We start from the raw sequence: 25464 nt of genomic DNA, 5'->3' as shown, positions 1-25464 counted from the left end.
TGCTGGGAGTCCAATAACATCTTGAGTAGTCACTGGTTCTGCACCTGCTTCTATATGGCTAGCCATGGTCTTATGCTGTTGTCCTACTAATTACAGAGTTACAGTAATTTACTCCCCGAGAGCTTTAGCCAAGAGTATTTTTATATGCTGACCGGCCCAATAAGCAAGATCTCTTATTAGTTTTATGGGATTCCCTTTTTATTGATGTTCCGTCGTGGAGCACACCAAGTAAAATCCAATTTTACGTCTTGGCTCCTTCCCGATGATAAACATTTTCACTTGCATGGGCCTTAAATGATCCCACTGGCATTTCTTTTTACGATGCCGTAAAACAGATTGAGAGTTCTCCATCGCTCCAGATTACGAGAAGGCTGTTCGAGCGTCCTCTCTCGTAAGAAAAACCAAATGTAAAAATTTGGAAACAAAGGAAAAAGACGGATCAAAGAAAGATGGCCTTGGATCTGAACTTCACAGGCTGTCCAATGAAAGATACATACCTCATACCTAATTCCAATAGAATTAACTTCAGTTTGAATGGTGATGATATTGTTCTATTGATAATGAAAACTCTATGGTAGAGAACCATTCCTCAGCCTGGTGCTAGCACTCCTAGATATTTTTTTACAGCACTCTTCTCTCCTTTATTTTCCAGCAACTGGCATTCAGGGTCATATCCTGCCTCTAACGGTGGAGGCGAACTACAGTGGTACCTTGGTTTAAGAACAGCTTAGTTTATGAACAACTTGGATTAAGAATGCTGCAAACCTGGAAGTAGGTGTTTTGGTTTGTGAACATTGCCTTGGAAGCAGAACATGTTGAGTGTCTTCCATTTGTAAGTTGAGTCTCCCGCTGCTATGGAAAGCATTAAGAATGCTTTGGTTTAAGAACGGACTTCCGGAACGGATTAAGTTCGTAAACCAAGGTACCACTGTATAGCCATCATAAAGGTAAAGGTACCATTAGTCCAGTCATGACCGACTCTGGGTTTGCGGCGCTCATCTGGCTTTATTGGCTGAGGGACCTGGCGTACACCTTCAGGGTCATGTGGCCAGCATGACTAAGCCGCTTCTGGCGAACCAGAGCAGCACATGGAAACGCCGTTTACCTTCCCGCTGGAGTGGTACCTATTTATATACTTGCACTTTGACGTGCTTTCGAATGTTAGGTTGGCAGGAGCAGGGACCGAGCAATGGGAGCTCACCCCGTCATTGCGGGGATTCGAACCGCCGACCTTCTGATCAGCAAGCCCTAGGCTCAGTGGTTTAGACCACAGCGCCACCCGCGTCCCAATATAGCCATCATAGCTATTAGCTATTGGCAGCCTTGTCTTCCACAAATTTGTCCAATCCTCTTTTGAAGCCATCCATGTCGGTGGCCATTGCTGTGTCTTGTGGGAGTGAGTTCCGCAGTTTAACAGTGCACGAATAAGTCCTTTCCCATCCACCCTAGCCAACACAACCAGTGATGTCAAGAGTTGTAGTCCCACAACATTTTTTTCTGCTACTGCAGAGCAGAGGACCTGAACCAATGGATTCAAATTACAAGAAAGGTGATTCCAACTAAACGTCAGGAAGAACTTTCTGACAGTAAGAGCTGTTGGATAGTAGAACGGCCTCCCTTGGGAGGTGGTGGACTCTCCTTCCCTGGAGGTTTTTAAGCAGAGGTTGGATGGCCCTCTGTCAGGGATGCTTTAGCTGAGATTCCTGCATTCCAGGGGGTTGGACTAGATGACCCTTGGGGATCCCTTCCAATGCTACAATTCTATGCTCTGCTGTTCCACTGGTTCCCCACCCTGGACAAATGGTTTGACTGACTATAAGGCAGGTTTAGATGTCAGCAGAGAATTCTGTACTCAGAAGCAGAGAGGTTCTGGCCTCCTCGGTAGTGGCACCCGCCCTGTGGAACATCCTCCCACCAGATGTCAAAGAGAACAACAACTACCAGACTTTTAGAAGGCAGCTCTGTTTAGGGAAGCTTTTAATGTATGATGCATTACTGTATTTTAATATTTTGTTGGAAGCCGCCCAGAGTGGCTGGGGAAGCCCAGCCAAATAATAATAATAATAATTAATAATAAGTAATAATAATTAATAATAATTAATAATAATTAATAAATTAATAATAATAATAATAATTTATACCCCGCCCATCTGGCTGGGTTTCCCCAGCCACTCTGGGTGGCTTCCAAAAGAATATTAAAATACTGTGATACATCAAATATTATTATTTGAGATTGGTGGGATTCAAGAAGGTTGACTGCACACAGGGTTGCAGCTTCTTCCAGGGCAGTTGAGAAATTTATCTGTGCGCCCAAAGAGGGGAGAATCCTGAAAACATTTTGGTGGGCACGTTTCCTTTCCCTTCTCTGACAGTTGTGATTAATGGGGCTGCAGGGGAAGACGGAAGCAGAGCCCAGAAGGAGAGAATAGCGGTGCCAGGAAAGCAGAAGCAGCAGCAACAACCAGAACATTAGAAATTTTGCCCTGCTGGAGAAATATTTCAGCTCTGTTTCACTGCTACCTTAATTGTGTCATCTGCCGAATTTTGGGAAAGGCAGAGGAAAGCAGCAAACTATGCAGATGTTCTCGCATCATCACCCTCCTTGAACTGGTGAACGAGCTGCTTCCCCCCCCCCCCATCACCTTTCCTTCTTATGTACTGAGCTGAATCCTAGAATAATAGGATCCAGAATGCAGCAGTCTGATTGGTTCGCAGGAGCCACCCAATCCAGCTCCAGGTGGAAGTGAATCAGTGACCTGATTGGCCTGCAGGAGCAGCCAATCAGGCTTCTGGAGGAAGTGAATCCACAACCTGATTGGCCTACAGGAGTAGCCTCCCAGAATTAGTCAATCACACAGGGCCCATTGTGTAAATAATGTATATATAGCTAGACATTTTGGGGAAAGTTTCATTCATTGCTACTATGGGCTGAATAAAGAGCATGAAATTCACACTTGACTCCAAGTATACAGTCATACCTCATGTTATGTTTGCTTCATGTTACATTTTTTTCAGGTTGCATCCCGCAGCAAACTGGATAGGGTTACTTCCGGGTTTCGCTGCTTGCACATGCGCAATGCGCAAAATGATGAATCACAACCCGCAGATGCGCCGCTGCAGGTTGCATTCTTTTCATGTTGTGAACGGGCCTCCGGAACGGATCCCGCTCACAACCAGGGGTACCACTGTATTTCACTTTTGTCACATGTATTTTATAGATTGCAAACCTGAGGGCAAGGGCTGTCTTATTTTTGGACCTTGTAAACCCATCTGGGAACCTCGTTTGGCAGAAAGGCAGGGCGAGGATGCTTTGTTTTTTGACAAAATATCAGGCAGAACGCACCGACTAGTGTTGGTGCTGACCTTTAAAGCCCTAAACGGCCTCGGTCCAGTATACCTGAAGGAGCGTCTCCACCTCCATCGTTCTACCCGGACACTGAGGTCCAGCTCCGAGGGCCTTCTGGCAGTTCCCTCACTGCGAGAAGCCAAGTTACAGGGAACCAGGCAGAGGGCCTTCTCGGTAGTGGCGCCCTCCCACCAGATGTCAAAGAGAACAACAACTACCAGACTTTTAGAAGACATCTGAAGGCAGCCCTGTTTAGGGAAGCTTTTAATGTTTGATGTATCACAGTATTTTAATATTCTTTTGGAAGCCGCCCAGAGTGGCTGGGGAAACCCAGCCAGATGGGCGGGGTATAAATTATTATTATTATTATTATTATTATTATTATTATTATTACTACTACTACTAGCTGGCTTGGCTGCAAAGGATTGATTGGGCCTTGTAGAACCCCAGTTGCCTTGGCGAGTCAGCTGATTTGCTTCAGGTTAGAAATGCAGCCCAGGGGTCATCTTTTCCCTATGGCGGCCGACCAGGTACCCTCCATGGCCAGCTGGCTGAGGCTGCTGGGAACTGTAGTCCAAAATGCCTGGAGCACACCAGCTTGGCAAAGGCTGCCCTAGGGCCTAGTCTGCCTGAGGACCCCTAATGTTGGATGCCCAGGAGATTGCCCAGGAGACTGGGTGGTTTGAGGCCAGCTTCATCGCCTCCTAGTTTCTCTCATCTGTACTGAACCTCCCACAGATCTACTTAATTTGTGCCGTTCATGTCCCGTTCATGCGCTTGAATATATGTCCTGGGCACCCATAAGCCCAGCCTTTCATGCTCCAGCGGTATGGATTGTGCACAGCAAATAAATGTCTGCGTGGAGCTCCATAATTCTTGATGCACCTGCATTGCAGAAAATCAGGCTCTGCATTTTGGAGGTGCAACGCCAGAGTTGAAATAAATGTTGCTTGCTGATCAAAGATTCTCTTGCTGTGATTCCTGCATCGCATGAGGTTCGATTAGCTGCCCTTTTGGGTCCTCCCAAACTCTGCTGGAACGTGTCCAGAGGAGGGCAACCAAAACTGGAACGTGTCCAGAGGAGGGCAACCAAAATGGTCCAAGGCCTGGAAACGATGCCTTATGAGGAACGGCTAAGGGAGCTGGGCATGTTTAGCCTGGAGAAGAGGAGGTTAAGGGGTGATATGATAGCCATGTTCAAATATATAAAAGGATGTCACATAGAGGAGGGAGAAAGGTTGTTTTCTGCTGCTCCAGAGAAGTGGACACGGAGCAATGGATCCAAACTACAAGAAAGAAGATTCCACCTAAACATTAGGAAGAACTTCCTGACAGTAAGAGCTGTTTGACAGTGGAATTTGCTGCCAAGGAGTGTGGTGGAGTCTCCTTTTTTGGAGGTCTTTAAGCAGAGGCTTGACAGCCATATGTCAGGAGTGCTCTGATGGTGTTTCCTGCTTGGCAGGGGGTTGGACTCGATGGCCCTTGTGGTCTCTTCCAACTCTATGATTCTATGATTCTATGATTCTGCAATTTTATGGTTCTGTGAATCCGTTGTGGTATTTTTAAGCTGTGCAGAAGATGCTCTGGCCTGCCTGGTTTGAGTACCACTAGCTGACGAATGCGTTGATATTTATAACTTTGCCATCTGCTAGGAGGTGGGATCTGGAGGGTGGGAAGCGACTTTGGTTTCCCTGGTAGACATTCCGTTTAAATTAATAGCGTGGGAAACAGTGGCCAGGGGGACTTTGGGGAGAGGAAGAAACAAATGAGTGGCAGTTGGTGCCTTGCAAAATAAAAATAATAAACAGAGCAGGTCTTTGGAGAGGGAGGATTCACAGAAGTGTAGCTTACCCCCAAGCACATTTAAAAGCAAAAACCAACTTTAGTACAAAATGCAAACTCAGCATTCGTCCAAAAAGCCAACCCGTACAGACCTCAAAAAACTCCAGTGTTAGTACAGTGGTGCCTCGCAAGACGAAATTAATCCGTTCCGCGAGTCTCTTCGTCTAGCGGTTTTTTCGTCTTGCAAAGCAACCCTATTAGCGGCTTAGCGGCTTAGTGCTATTAGCGGTTTAGCGGTTTAGCGGCTATTAAAGGCTTAGCGGCTTAGCGGCTAAAAGGCTATTAGCGGCTTAACGGCTTAGAAAAAGGGGGGGGGGACAGACCTGAAACTATACTATGAGGTGTCATGCCTATGCTGGGTCAAAACATGGATAAGATTGGAAGATAAGGAAGTGCTAGACCTAGAGGGATTCAATAACAGATTTGGGTGGCACGCCTACTTATGGCATGAGAAGAGAAAAGTACACAGGGGCTTCGAAAATCATATCTTTAGAGGTCCATTGATTGAGGTATGGGAGAGGAATAGAGATATGTTAGAACCCAAAACACCCCATTGGCTATCGCCACTAGAAGTCATGAGTGTTAAAAAGATTAATATGAGAGATAATTGGGCTACCTATGAACAACTGTTAGTGAAAAAAGAAGGAAAGTGGAAAATGAAGCCTTACGATGAGGTCAAAGAGAAAGTCTATGACTGGATGCACTATTTCCAGATAAATGGAATGTTTAGGAAAGATATTAAAGACAAAGGATATGCCGACAAAGATTCTAGATTCCAGATTGAGATATTGAATAATAATCATAAAACTCTATCTAAAATGTACAATCAGTTATTGGAATGGAATTTGATAGATGAGGAAGTAAAGTCGGTCATGACACACTGGGCTAGAGATATCGGTCATAATATATATTTCGAAGAATGGGAGAAACTCTGGAAAAAACATCTTAAGTTTACAGCTTGTGTGACATTGAAGGAGAACCTAATGAAAATGTTTTACCGATGGTATATGACTCCTGCAAAGTTAGCTAAAATGTATGGAACTTGTAATAAATGCTGGAAGTGCAAGGAAAGGGAGGGGTCCTTCTACCATATGTGGTGGGAATGCCAAAAAGTTAAAGAGTTTTGGGAGAGTGTATATAACGAAATGAAGAAAATTCTAAGATATACCTTTGTTAAAAAACCCGAGGCATTTTTGCTGGGAATGGTAGGAAGGGAGATTAAGAAGAAAGATCACAAGCTCTTCCAGTATGCAACAACGGCTGCAAGAGTCCTATTAGCTCAAAATTGGAAATCTGAGGGCTTGCCGACAGTTGAGGAATGGAGAGCAAAAATGTTGGATTATGCGGAGATGGATAAGATGACAGGGAAAATTAGATACTCAAAAGACCAGAGGTTCATTAAGGATTGGGAAAGTTTTACGGAATATCTGGAAAATCTAAGTGATGGACAGATAACACTAGTGGGCTTTAAAGGAGCTCTGTAAAAGGTAAAGGGTATTGTCTATAGAGAAACGGAAGAACTAGTATGATAATGGCAATACAAACTAAGAAATGCGAACCTACATAAAAGACTATTACGGATGATTTGTGGAAAGGTTGAAGGAAGTCATACCAGAAATCTGTGAAAATGAGAATTGAATTTTCTTTTTTGTATTTTGTATTTTGTATAATGCAAACTAATAAAAAAATCATGCTGAAAAAAAAGAAAGAAAAAGGGGGGGGGAGCGAAAAAAATCGCAAGACTCGCAAGACTTTTTCGTCTTGCGAAGCAAGCCCATAGGGAAATTCGTCTTGCAAAGCGCATCGAAAAATGGAAAACCCTTTCGATTTGCAGGTTTTTCGTCTTGCGAGGCATTCGTCTTGCGGGGCACCACTGTAATGTGGTGGATTTGAGGTATGATGACACCTGAGCCAGTTTGGTGTTGTGGTTTGAGTGCCAGACCACAGGACCTGGGAAACTGGGGTTCAAAGCCCCGCTCAGCTATAAAGCTTGCCGCCTCTTGGCCTAGCCTATATTGCAGAGTTGTTGCGAAGATTATGCCAGTTGCGGTAACTGGGACCACTACTGCCTTTGGTCTGATCCAGGTAGGCCTCCTCTTATGTAACTTCCAAGCAGATGAAAAAACATCTGCCTTGAAAGCACGCAAGTGGCACTATCCATTCTTGTCTAAGAAGAAAGATAGACTAAATATTTGCGCAATAATACATAGGATGCTCATAGAATATTTTTGCAGCTGTTGCCCTTTCCTCAAAGGTTGTACTTGCCATTGTTGGTTGCGTTAAGAATGGCAAAAAGGTGGTGGTGGGGAAACCGTGGGCAAAGGTGTTTATATTTCAAAGAGGAAAAGATGCGTGGGCGCCTTCAGTCGTTTCAATGACATTTTGCCTAAGTTGCACATAATGCAGTAATTGTCTCTTTGGGAAAAGGCACTTTGATGTACACTTTCCAATTGCTCTCTGTAGGTGTGCACCTATAATGCCGCTTTTGTCTCTCTCTCTGCAGCGGCTTGTTCCCCAGTTCTTGATCCTGAATAGCGTGCCACCTAACAAAGAGAGGATTGAATGTGGCTTTGGGTATTTTAAACAAGTGCGGTGGGGAGAGGAGGGGGGGGAGAGAGAAGGGCGCTTGAGTGAATTTTGCTGCTGCTTCCCACGCTTGTTTTAGAAAGTCCAGAGCTAAGGCCTTGGATCTCTCCCCATTGAGGTGTGTGTGAGTGTGTTTGTGCACAGAGACCACACACAAACACACACACTCCCAACTCTCTTGAACTTCTTATTATGATGGTCAAATTCACAACTAGGGCAGATCCACTCCATACATTCATAGCACATTCAGTACACATGTGCTTCCCCCTTAGATTACTGGGAACTCCCAGCATCCACAACAAACTACAGTTCCCAGGATTCTTTGGGGGAAGCCATGTGCATTCAGTGTGTGCTGCAACTCTGCCCTTAGTTTCTTATTTATTTAGAAGGGCATATATCTTGCTCTTCAGCACTATTACACTCAAAAGAGCCTTGCAGGAATATTCTTGCTGCAAGGCCAATCTAATAGGTGTCCTCTGGTTGAGCCTAGCCGTATATGTTTGTTACTATGTATTTTTCTGTTTCTATACTATAAGCCAGCATCTTAAAAAGCAGAGACATCACCTTGCCAACAAAGGTCCGTATAGTTAAAGCTATGGTTTTCCCAGTAGTGATGTATGGAAGTGAGAGCTGGACCATCAAGAAGGCTGATGGCCGAAGAATGGATGCTTTTGAATTATGGTGCTGGAGGAGACTCTTGAGAGTCCCATGGACTGCAAGAAGATCAAACCTATTCCTTCTGAAGGGAATCAGCCCTGAGTGCTCACTGGAAGGACAGATCCTGAAGCTGAGGCTCCAAGACTTTGGCCACTCATGAGAAGAGAAGACTCCCTGGAAAAGACCCTGATGCTGGGAAAGATGGAGGGCACAAGGAGAAGGGGATGACAGAGGATGAGATGGTTGGACAGTGTTCTCGGAGCTACCAGCATGAGTTTGACCAAACTGCGGGAGGCAGTGGAAGACAGGAGTGCCTGGCGTGCTCTGGTCCAGGGGGTCACAAAGAATCGGACACGACTAAACGACTAAACAACAACATACTGTAAGCCACCACTGTGATCCTCAGATGAAGGGCAGTAATGAATTTTAATAAACAAGCAAACAAATGATATTTAACGACTTACCTTGTAGCTGTCGGCAACCAGGAATCCCAGGCAAGTGATGGTTTATGGGAAAAGCCAAGTGGGAGAGATTAGCTCCTCTGCAGACCAAGCCTCATTCTCTGAGATCAAATCCTGCAGCTAAAGGGAGGATTTCCTACGGACTGACTTTTTAGCAACGATGCCACAAGGTCTGACGACAAGTTAGCAAGGCTATACAGATTTCCAGAAAAGGGAGAAGTTTTTAATTAGCAATAATTGCGCCTCGGATTATTATTTTTTACAGCCTTAGCCCTCTTTCGCCTCCCTGGCCTGCCCTGTCGACCCAGACATAGCTTCCCCCTGCCCTTTTCTGTTAGAAGAAAGGATTCTCCCATAATTATACCTTGAAAGGATGTGGTAAATTCTGTTCTGTAGCCACCTTGATTTTGTGAGTACCATGTGGCGTTTTTAGGGCATTACAGGAAACTAGCTCTTGACTTGCCGACCGTTCTTGCTGATGCACCCCCTGGCACTTTCAGTGGAGAGAGTGTCCCATTCTTGTTCCTGAGCTGAGGCTCCTATAAGCCCCTTTTTAATAGCTGCTTAATAATATGCTTGCCAGATTCGGCACAGAAGTCTGACCTGTTTGTGTTCCCTCTGGGCCTGTTTGTGTTTCCTCTGGGCCGATCTAAACGTGGCAACAGCTATGGAGACACTACCAATGTAGGTTGTTCTTTTAGTGCTAAGGGTTTTCCATCGTTTTTGGGTGGCAGGATAAAGGAAAAAAGAGGGAACGGCTGATGTAGGATGCTTCCTTCTCTTCCCTGCCTGAGGTCAGACTATAGTGTCTGAGGCTTCTTCGTTTAGAACAATGATGGCCAAACTTGGCCCTCCAGCTGTTTTGGGACTACAACTCCCATCATCACTAGCTAACAGGACCAGTGGTCAGGGATGATGGGAATTGTAGTCCCAAAACAGCTGGAGGGCCAAGTTTGGCCATCACTGGTTTAGAAGAAGCGTAAGGGATAGAGAAAGATGGGCGAGGTTTATAACATTATGCATGGTATGGGGGGAAACTGTATAGAGCAGATTTTCACCTCTCTTGTAAAATCTGGTTCCCACAAGTTGTGGTATGGACTGCCAGCTAGGATATTGAGGGCTCCTAGCAATGCCGCATTTATGTATAAGCTAAACAAGCTATAATTTAGGGCCCCACTCCCTTGGGGGTACCCAAAAAATTTAAAGGGGAAAAAGAACTGGATGTATATTTCCAAAATATAAGATAAAAAACAAATAAAACCTACATACAGCAACAGTGTTTTGTGTTGTGTAGGCTCCTGTGATGTAAGTCATGGGCCTCGCCTGCTAGCTTGCTCCCTAAAATATCACTGGTTTGCTCATTTCTATATATAGGGTGCCTACATTCTGCATGGACTGGTTATTTTGTTATGTGCAAATGGCTTTAGATACCTATTAGGTCCGTCAATTACCATATAGCATATATTCAACACAAAAAACAGCGACAATTTGTTGTTGACAAAGGACAGCTGGACATATAAAGGGTGCTATTACCTTCAGTAGCTTAGGGCCACATCAAACCTAAATCCAGCCCTGACTGCTAGTCAAGGTATATGCAAGGTATATGCTATATGCAGAGGGGGAAGCTTATTGGGAAACAGCAGCAGAGGGGATTATTGCACTCACGTTTTTCTCATGGCTTTGCAATAGGCACCTGGTTGTCCGCTGTAGGAAAAAGGAAGCAGAACTCTATAGGCCTTTAGGCTCTTCTTATCTGATGCATTGGGACGCAGGTGGCGCTGTGGGTTAAACCACAGAGCCTAGGACTTGCCGATCAGAAGGTCAGCGGTTCGAATCCCTGCAACGGGGTGAGCTCCCGTTGCTCGGTCCCTGCTCCTGCCAACCTAGCAATTCAAAAGCACATCAAAGTGCAAGTAGATAAATAGGTACCGCTCTGGCGGGAAGGTAAACGGCGTTTCCGTGCGCTGCTCTGGTTCGCCAGAAGCGGCTTAGTCATGCTGGCCACATGACCCGGAAGCTGTATGCTGGCTCCCTCGGCCAGTAAAGTGAGATGAGTGCCGCAACCCCAGAGTCGTCCGCAACTGGACCTAATGGTCAGGGGTCCCTTTACCTTTATCTGATGCATGGCTCAGTAATGCAGAGCAGCTGTGTGAATGCGATCTGCAGGAGGACTGGAGAAAGGTGGGGGGTTTCCCTCTGGCAATCCTTTTCCTCTTCAAGCTTTTCCCTCCAACTGCAGCCACCCATTTGTGCCCTCCTCATATTTGAAGGGGAATGATTGCTCACAGGAGGAGTTCAGAGTAGCACCAAGGAGATTGTGCCGTTCAGCAAGTGGAAATGCTTTTGTTGGAGGAGCAATCTCTCTTTTCTTCATGTGTTGTTCTGGGGGGGGGGTTTCCTCTGAGTGCTTTGAGTCACTTGGGGGGGCTATGGGGGGAGGACGGGGAAATCCCCATTGCACTATACCTTTCACAGGTTTCTGCTTGCAGAACCGCTTTGTTGAATTCGGCCCCAGGTGCCCCAACTCCTAAGGCCCACTCATTCTGAATTTTGCAAACAAACAAGCGCTACGTGACATAATTCAGCAAACTTGTGTGTGTTCTATAAAGTTTTTTTGTTTTTTTAAAATGCATATTTATTTGAAGCTGCTTTCGGTAACTTTGGTTTCTGACTTGCTAAAGCTGTGCACCACGAGGCATGTCCAAACCTAATTTGTACTGGTGTCTTCATTGGGATGATAGCAAAAGCAAAGCAATTTAATTCGTTTGTTCAAAGGCCTGCTCTCTAGCTATTGATAACAGGCATTACGTATTGCACAAATTTGCGAAGGCTTTGTGCAGAGTCAGTTTCCAGATTTATTTTTCCAAGCAGCAGGCATCCTTCGCCTCTTTGAGCATAGATTTCCAGATCCTGGACATTAACAGTTCTTACGGATGCAAACCTCCGAACGGAACTGCTCCGGTGTGACTTTCGTTCTGCTTTCCTCAATAGTAAAAGATGACGGATCCTATACAGTTAATGAAAGAGTCACGTTCTGAAATGGAGGCAGTATTAGCAGTACGGATTGCATGGGAGGAAGTGAAAGGGGAGCTATTGGGAAGCTGTCATTGAGGCTCCCCGACCCTCAAATGCCAAAACTGGGTTTAGGAGCCCCCCAGACTATGCATGTCCTTTTTTTGGGGGGGGGATAGGGAGAATCTGGCCCTGTTTGGCCTAATCCCTCAAATAGTGTGTTTTTTATATATTGCAAAAATCCAAGACATATTCTCTTTGGGATGGCAGGTGTGCAAATACTGGAAAACGTGATGTAGAGACTGCTCCTCTCCCCCCATGATTTTCTCCCTCTCTTTTCCCATCAAAGTCTTTTAGAAGGGGGGTGGGGGTGCCAGGCAAGGTCAGATAATGCTGCCAAGGAAGAAAATGGGTTTCCCATTCTGCTTGTGGAAATGAAATTGAACTGAATCCGTATAGGGCATATATAAGGGTGTCTGTGTGTATTTTTGTTGCTGTGTGCTTCTAATTAGAACATTTTAAAAGGAAAAAAAACTTGGGAGTTTGCTGTAAAATTAAACCCAATGCAAGAAATTGGCTGGGGTTTTTTACTGCCTATACACTTTGGAACTCCCTGCCTCTTGATATTGCTTAGGCATCTTCCACTGCACTCTTTTTGGCATCTGCTTGAAACCGTTCTTGTGTGGACAAGCCTGCCCAGATATTTAGAAAGCTGAGGTGATTTTAATTTGTGGGGTTTTTTTAGCATTTTAATCTGTTCATGTTTTCAATGTACAGCTGTGCTTTTATATTTTTTTGTAAATTGTGTTGAGGTGCTTTTTTGTTTTTGTTTTACAGTCCAAGAGGTGTTTTCGTTTCAATGAAACAATAAATAAAAATAAGCGACAGGATTTACTCCTATGACTTGACCCATTTTTGGGCGGGAAAGGCCGCCTTGCCGACTGCGCATGCGTCACACTTGGGTTGTGTAGCGGGGGGGGGAGAGTTGACGGAGAGGAGGGAGGTTCGGCAGTTTCCGTCGCCTTCCGAATCTCCTCCCTGCTGCCCCGCCCCCCCGTCCTCTCGGCAATCTCCGTCCGCCTCCGTCCCTCCCAGCCCCGCCCCTCGTCCCTTTCCGCCCGCCCTTCGGCCGTTTCCGCCCGCCCCCTTTCGGAAACGGCCGAAGACGCGCTGAAGGAACCGGCGGCGGGCGAGGTGATGCGAGAGGCGAGGAGGGCTGTCGCGCGCGGATTGGGTGGCTGGCTCCGTGGGACGAACCATCTGCGGCTGGCTCGGAGGTAGGCGAGACGGGGGAAGCACGGAGGCAACGCGGGATTCCGCGGGGGGTGCGGGGAGGCGAAAACAGCAGCGCGTCTCTCCACCCGCATCGCGCCCCCCCCCCGCTCCTTGTCCTAATGGTCGCTGCCTACGGATCCCGGGAGCGGCCGGCTTAGCACTGCGGGAGGGTTAAACTAAGAAGGTGAAAGCGGAGGGGGGGAGCGAGACAGAGATGGAACGTACCACGAGTGATGAAGGAGAGGGGTGTGTGCGCACAAGGCAAGTATGCGATTTTTTTGGGGGGGGTGCCTTGAGTCTCTGCAGGGGGAATAACCCCCTTTTTTGGATAATGGTACTGCCTAAAGAAGGAGACCCCCCCATCCCCCTTTAAGGTAGCTTTGGAGGTGGGGGGGGTCTCTCCATCTGGGGGGCTGTTTGGGGGTAATTCTGGGGACACCCTCCAAAAATAATCATGGGGGGTCTAGGGACTCCCAACTTTGGAGGGCAAAGAAGTATTCCCCTAATCCTGGGGTCTGGGGTCTTTCACCTGTGTATGCATGTGTGGTTTTTGAAAGCGCAGGCTCTTTATTATTAACATTGCCATTAATAATAATGTATTATTGCCATTAATAATAACGTATTATTGCCATTAATAATAATGTATTATTACATGTCGGAGGCTTGGTGTGTGTTTGATCTGGTCACCGGCGTGTTTGGCTTTGTGGAAGAGCTAGCTCTCTGAAATCCTGCCCGTTAGCACATGAGTGCTCCTGGCTGTGGCTTGCAGATCCGAATAATAAGAATAAAAATAAATAATGCCATTAGGTAGGGGGAAAGAAGAAGCTAACATAATGCAAAACCAGATCAAACCATCTCATTGTGGTGATTGTTGTTTTAAATGCCAAATCCTGTCTTCTTTTCCCCTGGCTGGCATTTCACCTAATCTCAGATAGAACATTGATATTATTATTATTATTATTAAATGCCAAACAGCAGATTGGGAGAACACCTCCACTGTATGTCAGCAACAGCAATAAAAGCAGTGGTTACATTTGTTTGTTTCAGGGTTTCCTTCCTGCATTCCTACCCACCCACTCTCCAAATGGATTGTTTGAAACAGTGTATATCCCTGCATATACACTGTTTCAGTAACAGTATCAGTATCCGTTTAAAAAACTGAATGATACTAAAACAGTGGATTTTTTTTTAAAGGCCACATGGATAAAAGCCTCCAGATGGCAGGGAGAAAACTGTCAAAAGGCAGATGTTTTAGTTACCACTATATTATTTATTATTATCATCATTATCATTTTTTATTACGTTTCATTATTATTAATTAGTTGGTTGTTATCAAGATCTCCAGGAGACTTTCAGGAGGCTCTGTCTCTTATTCCCACCAGGTGAACTTCTGATAATGGTGGGACATGAAGTTATAATGAGCAGTAGATCAGCCTAAGATAAATTAAAAACGACAGCAGTACATATGAACTTCTTCGCCCACATTCATTTATTTTGTTTGGCTGCTTACGGTGCTTTATGCGTGAATTGTCTTTATTTTTATTTTGTATTTTGTTCTTGATTGGCATCTGTTTCATTTCGATATTTTGTAGTGTGGTGTTTTAAAGAGAGGCTGGAAATTGCTTAGGGTTTTCTTCTTCGGAAATGCAAAGTAGTATAGAAACGATTAAAACGAAAGAATGGGTCAGACTTAGCGTCTTGCCTAAAGTAGGAGTGGTTAGACCATGTCTTTCCAGATGTTGCTGGACTACAACTCCCATCAGGCTCAGTTTACGAACCTATTGTTGTTGGCATCTGTCTGTCTGTCTCAAGGGTGAAGTTAAACCTCTGCTTTAGCAGCTCTGAAGTGACTTTCTTGGGGCACAAGCCTGGGTTGCCCAGACAAGACCCCAACCCCCTTGGCCTTGCTGTTGTGGTCCAGAGGGAAGCAGAGCAAGGTGGTTGGCACCAGCTTGGCTGCAGGAGTTGCTGGAAGGAGGCATACAAGATGCCATCCAACCCTTTTAGGGACTCCACTCTGGATTTGTGTAGGGCCTACTCCTTAGCCTTTTCTTCTCCTTACCTCTCTCGCCCTGACCTAGCCATTGTGATCCACACGACGGTCACCTCCAGACTGGATTATTGTAACTCGCACTACGTGGGGCTGCCCTTGAGACTGACCCAGAAACTCCAGCGGGTGCAGAATGCCGCGGCGAGACTCCTTACGGGGTCCTCGCTGCGAGGTCCCATTCACCCAGTGCTGTACCAGCTGCACTGGCTCCCAGTGGAGTACAGGATCAGGTTCAAGGTGCTGGTTTTAACCTTTAAAGCCCTATATGGCCTAGGACCCTCGTACCTACGGGACCGCCTCTCCTAGTATGTCCCACGGAGGACCTTACGGTCTTCAAATAAAAACATCTTGGAGATCCTGGGCCACAGGGAGGTTAGGCTGGACTCAACCAGAGCCAGGGCTTTTTCGGCCGTGGCCCCGATCTGGTGGAACGCTCTGTCCCAAGAGACTAGGGCCCTGCGGGACTTGACATCTTTCTGCAGGGCCTGCAAGACAGAGCTGTTCCACCAGGCCTTTGGCCAAGGCACAGTCTTATCATTTGGTAATCCTCACAGAACTCTAACCCAATGGTTGCCATTAATTTAATTTTGAACTGATTTTAGAATGCTGTGTCACTTTTATTGTTGTTAGCCGCTCTGAGACCGGCTTCAGCTGGGGAGGGCGGGATATAAATAAAATATTATTATTATTATTATTAATATGTCCCGCAAGGCGGCAGAGGTTTATGATCACAGTTTTCTTTTTCCTAGATGGGCTCCCTTCCCAGGTGGATGAGGCCCATCTGCCCCTTGCTTCCAGCATGTACAGAATCCAACTTCTTGACTGTTGGATGCCCTCTTGGGCCTGTCCGCTCAGTCTGCCAGAGTCTGCTGGATCAAGACAGTGATCCATCTGGTACGGCATCCTCCTATGAGCTCAGGATAGATTGCTCTCCATCTCTCAACCCCTGCTTGTTGTCACGGTCCGGTTCACGGGCGATCAAAGTCCTGGCTAGGAACGTTGGGACCGGGGGCAATATGGCGGGATGGGAGCAGGAACGGGAGTCCAGAAGCCAGGAGTCGGGAAGCCAAGAGTCCGAGGGTCAAAGAGCTGGGAGTCAAGAAGCCAAGGGTTAGGAAGCAAGGAGTCACGAAGGCAGGGATCCGGGGATCAAGAAGCAAGGCAGGGAACATGTTGCTATGGCAAAGAGCTGAAGGGAAATGCTGACCTAATGTCCCTTCCCAGCTCTTGCCACCAGGTACTGTAAGTTACAAAGCGGCCTCACCTGTGCGGCCGTGCCTTGCCTCTTCAGAACAAACTTCGGAAGGCCCCAGTCCTGGTCACAGGGTCTGACTCCGGCACGCACACCTGACACTTGTTTCCAAATATGAAACACTACTGCCACTCTGATTTCCTGCATTTTTACCTTGCGTTTCTTCCAGTGTGGCATACCTGCTTCTCCCCCTCTCCATTTCATCCTCACAAAAACCCTGTGAGGTGGGTTAGGGCTGAGAGATGGTGACTGGCCCAAGGTCACCCGAATGAGATTCATGGTGGAGTGAGGATTTGAACCCCTGGACTCCCAACACGCCAACCACTTTGCCACACTGTGATCTTGCCTGGCAAAAGTTTTGGGGCAAGTGCAATGAAGATTAGCTGCCTTGTTGTTGGAAAGGTATACAGTGGTGCCCCGCAAGACGAATGCCTCGCAAGACGAAAAACCCGCTAGACGAAAGGGTTGTCCGTTTTTCAATGCGCTTCACGAGACGAATTTCCCTATGGGCTTGCTTCGCAAGACGAAAACATCTTGCGAGTCTTGTGATTTTTTTCCGCTTCCCCCCTTTTTCTAAGCCGCTAAGCTGCTAATAGCCTTTTAGCTGCTAATCCGCTAAGCCTTTAATAGCCGCTAAACCGCTAATAGCGCGAAGCCGCTAATAGGGTTGCTTCGCAAGACGAAAAAACCGCTAGACGAAGAGAATCGCGGAACGCATTATTTTTGTCTTGCGAGGCACCACTGTGTGTGTGTGTGTGTGTGTGTGTGTATATACACACACACACACACTCACGTAATCTGGTTTTGACTTGTCAGCCAGTTAAATAAATATTAGAGGCTGCAATCCCAGTCATGTCTCCTTGGAAGTAAATCCCATTGAATTAAAAGGGTAAAGGTGTTTAGGATTGCAGCATTTAATCATTTACGTTACAGCTGATTAGACCAAATTGCCAAACTTTGAAGAGCAATTTTAGTCAACGAATCACTTCAGCTAAAGCGGATTGGATTTAAATCGTGAAACTTCCGTGTGAATCAAAGCAAATCCTTTCTGAAGGGAAAAAAAATACTTTGTTTTCTAGATGATGTGAGTGCATGTCTCGGGAGATGCCATTTTTAAAGAGGCCTTCTGTCAACGGAGAGAGAGAAGGAAATGCTGCCCTGTGAATTCTTGCATTAATCAGAATTTTCTTTTCTTTTATTGCCTGATCTTTATCTGGAGCGCTTTGGTCCAAAGGAACTGCAAGATGCAATCCTAGCACGCCTAGGGACGAGCAAAGCCTTTTTATCTTGGAACTGGGCAGAAGTGCTTCACGTTGTACGCAAGCTAGGTGGCTAACTTGGCTCCTGATCAGACGAATGTATCCTGCCCTCTGCGTTGTGCCATTAAGTTCCTGGGGGGCTGGAGGCTTCTCTTGTACTCTTGCCAGGACGTATCAAATAATTTATTATCGTCATCTGTCTTCGCTGCTGGATGAAATCAATATTAAATGGATGGATTCAACAGCTCCGATGGAAGGCGAAGGATCCAGACCGGGAAAATGCAGCGTTCAGTAGGGAGTCCTGTGTGGCAGTAATGACTAACTTCTCTTGGTATTTACCGAAATGCTAAGGGGAGTTTGTAGGGGGAGGGGATTCTTGAGTTGCTTTTCTCCAGCGGCCCCCTCCGTCCTCAACTGAACGGTGACGAAAATCCCCTCCAGTCCCTTCGTTGGTGCAGAGTTCTGCTATTGTCTGCGCCACTTCTCCTCTCCCTTCCAGCAATGACAGTTTTATTTTCGTTCAGAGCTCGGCTTCGTGCGCGGCCAAAGGGTCTTGGCAGCAAAACAGTGGTACAAACAGCCTGACATTTCGTTGCAAAAGGGATGTCAAAACAACCTTTTTCTTTTTTTAAAAAATATGCCTCCTCGTTGTTGTTTGGAGTGGGGTGGTGGTGGGAAGAGATATTGGAGGCTTGTGACATTCAGATGTGGGCAGCTGTTATAGCTGGAAAGGCCAGATGATCAAAGGTGAATTTTTCACTGATGGCTCTGTGTTTGTGTATGTGTTTAACTACCTTAAAGTCTTTAGAGCAGGGGTCAGCAAACGTACTGCGCCTTGGGCCGGTGTCTCCAGCGCCGATTGCGTGGCGGGCCGGAGGGTGGGGGAGCGCGTCCCCATACGCGTGTGCACACACTATTTCCTGCGCACTTCTGGGTCGGAGGAGCACCAAAAATAGCTTGTGTGCATGTGCACGGGCCTCCTCTGACCTGGATGTGACCAGAAATAACGCTCGCACATGCGCACAGCACTTGCGCATGCGCACAACACATGGGCAGCCACGCAGCACCAGTAAGAGTGGGCAGCGGGGTTGCCGCGGGCTGGATAAACAAGTCCCTTGGGCCTTATCCAGCCCGCGGGCATTAGTTTGGGGACCCCTGCTTTAGAGTAACAACAGTTAATGTCATTCCAGGCTCTGGTGCATTTAGAATTTGAGATTTCTGGATTTTCATTCTGGAAAGCATTTATGGAGGTTGGCTCTTTGCAGATTCTGGAGAAGCTCCTTTTGGTATTTTTGTGTGTGTGGTCAGGCTCTTATTTACCCAACTTGAGTACGGCTTTACAGCTCATAATGGTTCTTTGTTGTTTGCCCTTCTGTGCTGCTTTAAATCTGAAGTTGTAGCCCTTCTAGCTTCTAACCTGGGAGCGTGAGGCAAATTGTTGTTGTTAGCTGTAAAAAAGGGTACGTAAGTGTGTATGTGGGACTTTGTGGGAGTAACGTAAGTGATAAAGGCAGCCTTCCCTCACCCAGGAACATAAAATAAAAATTTCAGCAAGGGGTGAATGAAATGAAATGAAAGGGAGAGGTTAGCAGCAGTCTGGAGCAGAATGCCTTTCTAACCTCAATTATGGGTTCTGGCCGGATCCTGAAGGTTGACTTGCACACGGCAGCCCCCACATGATGCTGCTATCCAGCTCACAGTTAGGCTGTGGCCACATGGAGATGACATAAGGACCTCAGGAGCAGCTGGTGGGCATATGAGGGGCAAGGCCTTTTTGGTGGTAGCACCTCAGTTGTGGCTCTCGGCTTCTCATTCACGGATAAGATATTCATTTTGTTGTATTGTCCAGTAGCACCTTAGAGACCAACTAAGTTTGTTCTGGGTATAAGCTTTTGTGTTCATGCACCCTTCTTCAGCTGCTTTTTTTTTTTTTTTAAGTATGTATTTTGACTGCGTCAGACCAACACGGCTACCTACCTGAATCATTTTGTTGTATGTCATTTACAAACACGTTAGGATATGCAGAGGACAACTGTAGACTTTAAATTTGATTTTGATAGCTAGGGACATGTTTGTTTGTTTTTAAATGGAAATACAGTCTGGACTGGAGGCTATTTGTTCTTTTTAGGATATAGTATCTGGATATAATGTTCATGAGTGAGTCCTGCAGTAGTGATATCAACATCTTTTCAGCACCAGGTTAAGACTTTCCCCCTCACCTGGGCATTTGGTTGAATTTGATCAAAGGATTTATATCAGCTTCTGCTAATTCTCTCTCTCTCTCTCTCTCTCTCTCTCTCTCTCTCACACACACACACACACACACACATCCTCCCTGGTATTTTGCTACTGTGATGTCTGGTGGCTCCAAAATATACCCACCACCATGAAGAAAATCAATATGGTTGTGTGCCCTTGTGGAACTCAGTCCCACAGGAGGCAAAGATAACTGGTAACCTTAAAAAAAAAAAGGTAAATGACCCCTGACCGTTAAGTCCAGTCGTGAACGACTATGGGGTTGCGGCGCTCATCTCGCTTTACTGGCCGAGGGAGCCGTCGTTTGTCTGCAGACAGTTTTTCCGGGTCATGTGGCCAGCATGACTAAGCTGCTTCTGGCAAAACCAGAGCAGCGCACGGAACCGCCGTTTACCTTCCTTCTGGAGTGGTACCTATTTATCTACTTGCACTTTGACGTGCTTTCGAACTGCTAGGTTGGCAGGAACAGGGACCGAGCAACAGAAGCTCACCCTGTTGCCGGGATTCGAACTGCCAACCTTCCGATCAGCAAGCCCAAGAGGCTCAGTGGTTTAGACCGCAGTGCCACCCGCGTCCTAAAGGTAAAGGGACCCCTGACCATTAGGTCCAGTCACGGACGACTTTGGGGTTGCGGCACTCATCTCACTTTACTGCCTGAGGGAGCCGGCGTACAGCTTCTGGGTCATGTGGCCAGCAGGACTAAGCCGCTTCTGACGAACCAGAGCAGCGCATGGAAACACCATTTACCTTCCTGCCGCAGCGGTACCTATTTATCTACTTGCACTGGTGTACTTTTGAACTGCTAGGTTGGCAGGAGCAGGGACCGAGCAACGGGAGCTCACCCCGTCGCGGGGATTCAAACCGTCGACCTTCCGATCGGCAAGCCCAAAAGCCTCAGTGGTTTATACCGCAACACCACCCGCGTCCTAGATGACTTTAAAAGGATTAGGCAAATTCATGGAGGAAAAAGGCTATGGAGGGTTGCTCAGATCCTGCTTTCGAGTTTCCCACAAACATCTGGTTGGCCTCCATAAGAGGAGGCTGCTTGGCTAAATGCGCCGTTGGCTTGAACCAACAGGTTCTTAGGAAATGGCCCTCATCATTGTCCCAAGAGAAACTTAAATGTGAAGATGCTGCCTGACACTTGATCTCTGTGGCGGTACCTGATGTGCCAGAGGAAGTGGAAGGTTGGGTTGGGGAGATCACCCGGTACAGAGTATTCTAATTACGGCTTCAGACTGCTTTTATCTAATGACTGCAGCCAAATTTCGGTGTTTCAGCACTGCTTTGTGGTGACGTTTGCCTTTGGGCCTGTTCTCCAGACAACCTGAGTCATTTGCCTGACAGTCTGGCTCCTAGAGGCTTTGTTAGGGCTGGTACAGGCCATGGAGCCAAGGTGGGGTGTTTGCCAGGATGTGAGGGCTCCGTCTCTTCTGCAGGTAATGTGGGAATTGGAAGCCTTGACTGCTGTCCAGCGAGGAAAACTGATGCCATCGTAAAGCGGAGGAGGGTTTTATTTTTATTTTTTTGAACTGCAAAGCGATACCCTATCTTTGAAATATAACTGCTAATTGAAGTCTCCTTCTGTTGAGAGTGGTTTGGCTAATCCGCTGCAAATGGATTAAGTTCTGGGGGGGGGGGGGAATCCAAGCCGTTCAAGGCCAATATTTGAAATGACTCCAAAGTGCTATAATTCTGTATAGATTGGAACAGGGCTTTTCTCCCTCAACTACTTTTAGTAGCTTTCACTTTTACATCCTTTTGGGGCATGAGGTTTGTGTTTGTGTGTGTGCGCGCGTTCTAATCTGATACCCAACGAAGATACAACCCTCATTTTTTTGTTCTTCCCTTGCTGGCTCCTGATAAACCAGCCGACGAATTTCCGTAGGTGTATTGATGCAATCAGTTTGTGGAAAGCATGAGCGTGGGAAGGGAAGATTGCCTCGAGTCTTTAAAGCAGCCTTCGCCAACTTGGGGCCTCCCAAATAGTTTGGACTACAACTTCCATCAGCACCGAGTTTAAAGGCAGCAGTTGTCTTTTAAAGGTGCCTGGCCTGGGAAATGATAGGCAGAACATTTCTTTTTTGAAATAATTTGGGAGCATATTCACCCAGTGCTTTTCCAGCTGCACTGGCTCCCGGTGGAGTACAGGGTCAGATTTAAGGTGCTGGTTTTGACCTTTAAAGCCCTTCACGGCCTAGGACCCTCGTACCTACGGGACCACCTCTCCCAGTATGCCCCACGGAGGACCTTAAGGTCCATAAATAGCAACACTCTATAGGTCCCGGGCCCTAAGGAAGTCAGATTAGCCTCAACCAGAGCCAGGGCCTTTTCAACACTGGCTCCGGTCTGGTGGAACGCTCTGTCTCATGAGACCAGGGCCCTGCAGGATCTGATTTATTTCCACAGGGCCTGTAAGACAGAGCTGTTCTGCCTGGCCTCTGGCTTGGAGTCAATTTGATTCCCTCTCCCCCTCCCCCCCCCTTTCTTCTCCTGTGATGAGACTGCATTTTAATTTTAATATTTTAATGTTGTGTTTTAATCTGGTTTTTAAGTTGTATTCATTCAACTTGTTTTTATTATTGGTTGTTAGCCACCCTGAGCCCAGCCTTAGCTGGGGAGGGTGGGGTATAAATAAAATGTATTATTATTATTGATTTTGCAAGTGTAGAGTTATAACAATGCAAAATACATGTCCATATTTAGAGATTTCTCCAAATCTCTATATTTTGCACCTTCCCCTCCATGGGTCCTATTATAAACCTTTTCAACTGCATATTATCTCATCATCCAAATTTTATATCTCTCCATTTTGTCCATAATATCTTCTATATTACAAGTGTTATTGCAATCCTGCTAATGCTTACAGTGGTCTCTCAAGTAAATTATAATTTTTTCCTATTGTTTATTGAAGTTTTGGTCTTCTTGGTTCCTGAGCCTTTCCGGTTAGATTTGCCATTTAGGCATAATCCAACAGCTTAGTTTGCCATTCTTCTCTCGTAGAGACTTCGTCCTTTTTGCATCTCTGGGCTAGTAGCATCCGTGTGGCCGTCGTTGCATACATAAAAAGACTTTTCTGTTCCTTTGGGATCTTGGTACCTCTAATTCCTAATAAAAAAGCTTCGGGGTTGTTGCTTTTTTTAAAATAAAAGTCATTTTAAACATTTTTTTCAATTCATTATATATCATTTCCCAGAATGCTTTTATTACCTTGCATATCCACCACATATGGTAAAAGGTGATAGGCAGAACATTTCTAACCATTGTTTTCAGTCTGTTTCTGGCCTTGATTGGAAGATGCTGACCAGTTGTGAAGTGAGATTCTTGCCATGTGTCCAGTATTAATTTGCCAAATTAGTTGGTGGCCATCTAAGGAGGAGGTCAGTGAATGAACCTTTAGCCTTCAGTGCTGCAGGCACTTCGCTAGTGGGACTGAGTTTGGATGGACTTTCGCATAGGATTGTGCTGTTCATGGGGTTTCTGTTTTAGACAGACTCTTGTTTATCTTTCTAATATGACGAAAGCAAAACCGTAAGAGGAACGATCTGCTCCTACTTCCCTCTGCATGCTAGACCCACAAGGAATACTCATTGCTTGCCAGTGGGCCTTTCTGCGAATAGCAGAACTTCATGGAGAGCAGCTGCTTTTTGTTAAGAAGTTTACATTCCACTGGAGACGTTCTATTGTTGGAATGTTTTGCAGTGCCCCATTTTTATAAAAACAAATAAACAAACAAACCCAATAGCTTGGCATTTGTTTACCAATAGCATCTTAAATTCTAGTTTTTGGTTGTTGTTGTTTTAAAAAAATTGAGACCGCAGATCAGTGGTTCCCATACTTTTTCTAGCCACTGCCCTCTTGGTTCCATAAATTCACCCCAGTGCCCCCTACCTGACCAAAAGCATTGTTCAGAATAGCGGTTTGCATGACCTGCTAAGGAAGGGGATAACACAATAAAATTCGAAACAGTAACAATCAGTTGCACATTTAGTCAGAACCCAATTAAAAGTATTTGTTTTAATTAATTCAACACAATTGATGAACCTGATCCAGTGATGGCAGTTTTTCGAGGCCTGATAGACGTTATCCCTTCCAGTGCCCCGCTGCTCCCCTCTTGCCTCCTAACACCTTCCTAGTTCTTCCTCCCCTCTGGGGAGTGGTACCACCCACATTTGGAATTGTTGCCATAGGTGGACGTGGGGTTTAGCTGCAGTGCAGAATAAACCATGTTAACAAGAATAGGAGAGCATAGAACAACACTCTGGCAGCTGTGGTTTTTAAGCACAGAGTATGAAAAGGCTCCTGCCTTGTTAACCTGAAGGAGCGTCTCCACCTCCATCGTCCAGCCCAGACACTGAGGTCCAGCGCCGAGGGCCTTCTGGCGGTTCCCTCATTGTGAGAAGCAAAGCTACAGGGAACCAGGCAGAGGGCCTTCTCGGTAGTGGCACCTGCCCTGTGGAATGCCCTCCCATCAGATGTCAAAGTGATAAATAACTACCTGACATTTAGAAGACATCTTAAGGCAGCCCTGTTCAGGGAAGTTTTTAATCTGTGATATTTTACTGTATTTTTGGTTTCTATGGAAGCCGCCCAGAGTGGCTGGGGAAACCCAGCCAGATGGGCGGGGTACAAATAATAAATTATTATTATTATTATTATTATTATTATTATTATTATTATTATTATTATTACTACTACTACTACTACTACCTGCAGGTACATTTCCTCTCTTGAGTGGCACTGCGGGAACCATGCAGCCTGCCTGGCAAGTGTGCGACGTTCTTTTTAGACAGCTGGGGAAATTCTTCCATGAAGATAAATTTTAGTTCAGTACTGAGTGCAGAAGTAAGGGACTGAGTGCAGTAAGGGGCATGGGTGGCGCTGTGGTCTAAACCACTGAGACTTGGGCATGGGGATCAAAAGGTCAGCAGTTCGAATCCCCGCGACGGGGTGAGCTCCCCTTGCTGAGTCCCTGCTCCTGTCAACCTAGCAGTTCGAAAGCACGCCAAAAGTGCAAGTAGATTAATAGGTAAATAGGGAAGGTAAACGGCGTTTCCGTGCGCTGCTCTGGTTTCAGTGTTCTGTTGCACCAGAGGTGGCTTAGTCATGCTGGCCACATGACCTGGAAAAACTGCAGAGCAGACAAACGCCGGCTCCCTTGGCCTGTAAAGCGAGATGAGCACCGCAACCCCAGAGTCATTCACAACTGGACTTAAATGTCCCTTTACCTTTACTGAGTCCAGAAGTTCAGCCAAGATGTGTCTCCATTTCCATCTCCATCCATTCTCTTTGACTCTGCTGTGTGATAGGAATTTTGAGGTCTTAGATATATGGTAATGTTCATAAGTGTACCAACCAGGCACGTACATAGATCAGCACAGGAAGACCGACCTGGAACCATTTTGATTCCTAAACTGACCAAATGTTTTCTCTGCAAGGTCAAAGTGGGAAACCTCCCCATTGTCTCT

The 25464-nt window shown here is 46.2% G+C and overlaps 1 protein-coding gene and 2 long non-coding RNA genes across 6 annotated transcripts in view; 1 reads left to right on the top strand and 2 right to left on the bottom strand.

Moving 5' to 3' along the window:
* EXTL3 (exostosin like glycosyltransferase 3) overlaps nucleotides 1-25464 on the top strand; it is a 170071-nt gene that overhangs the window by 12574 nt on the left and 132033 nt on the right. For 2 of the 4 annotated variants that reach the window (XM_081188494.1, XM_081188491.1), the window contains exon 1: nucleotides 13051-13181. The exons of 1 other annotated variant lie outside the window; for it this stretch is intronic. The gene's annotated coding sequence lies outside the window, so the exon portion shown is untranslated. One more of the 4 variants, XM_081188492.1, reaches the window with a different exon arrangement.
* LOC308583207 lies at nucleotides 7072-12609 on the bottom strand. Its single transcript, XR_014006123.1, has 3 exons — nucleotides 10586-12609; nucleotides 8896-9084; nucleotides 7072-7731 (listed from the first exon to the last, which is right to left on the bottom strand). It is a non-coding gene; the product is annotated as an uncharacterized lncRNA (long non-coding RNA).
* Nucleotides 23804-24999, bottom strand: LOC308584274. The gene is made up of 2 exons (XR_014006730.1): nucleotides 24707-24999; nucleotides 23804-24311 (listed from the first exon to the last, which is right to left on the bottom strand). It is a non-coding gene; the product is annotated as an uncharacterized lncRNA (long non-coding RNA).

The sequence above is a fragment of the Podarcis bocagei genome, assembly GCF_964188305.1.
Source record: "Podarcis bocagei genome assembly, chromosome: 3".
Taxonomy (NCBI): domain Eukaryota; kingdom Metazoa; phylum Chordata; class Lepidosauria; order Squamata; family Lacertidae; genus Podarcis; species Podarcis bocagei.
The sequence above is the reverse complement of the archived record's forward strand: the minus strand, read 5'-3'. Positions and strand labels throughout refer to the sequence as shown.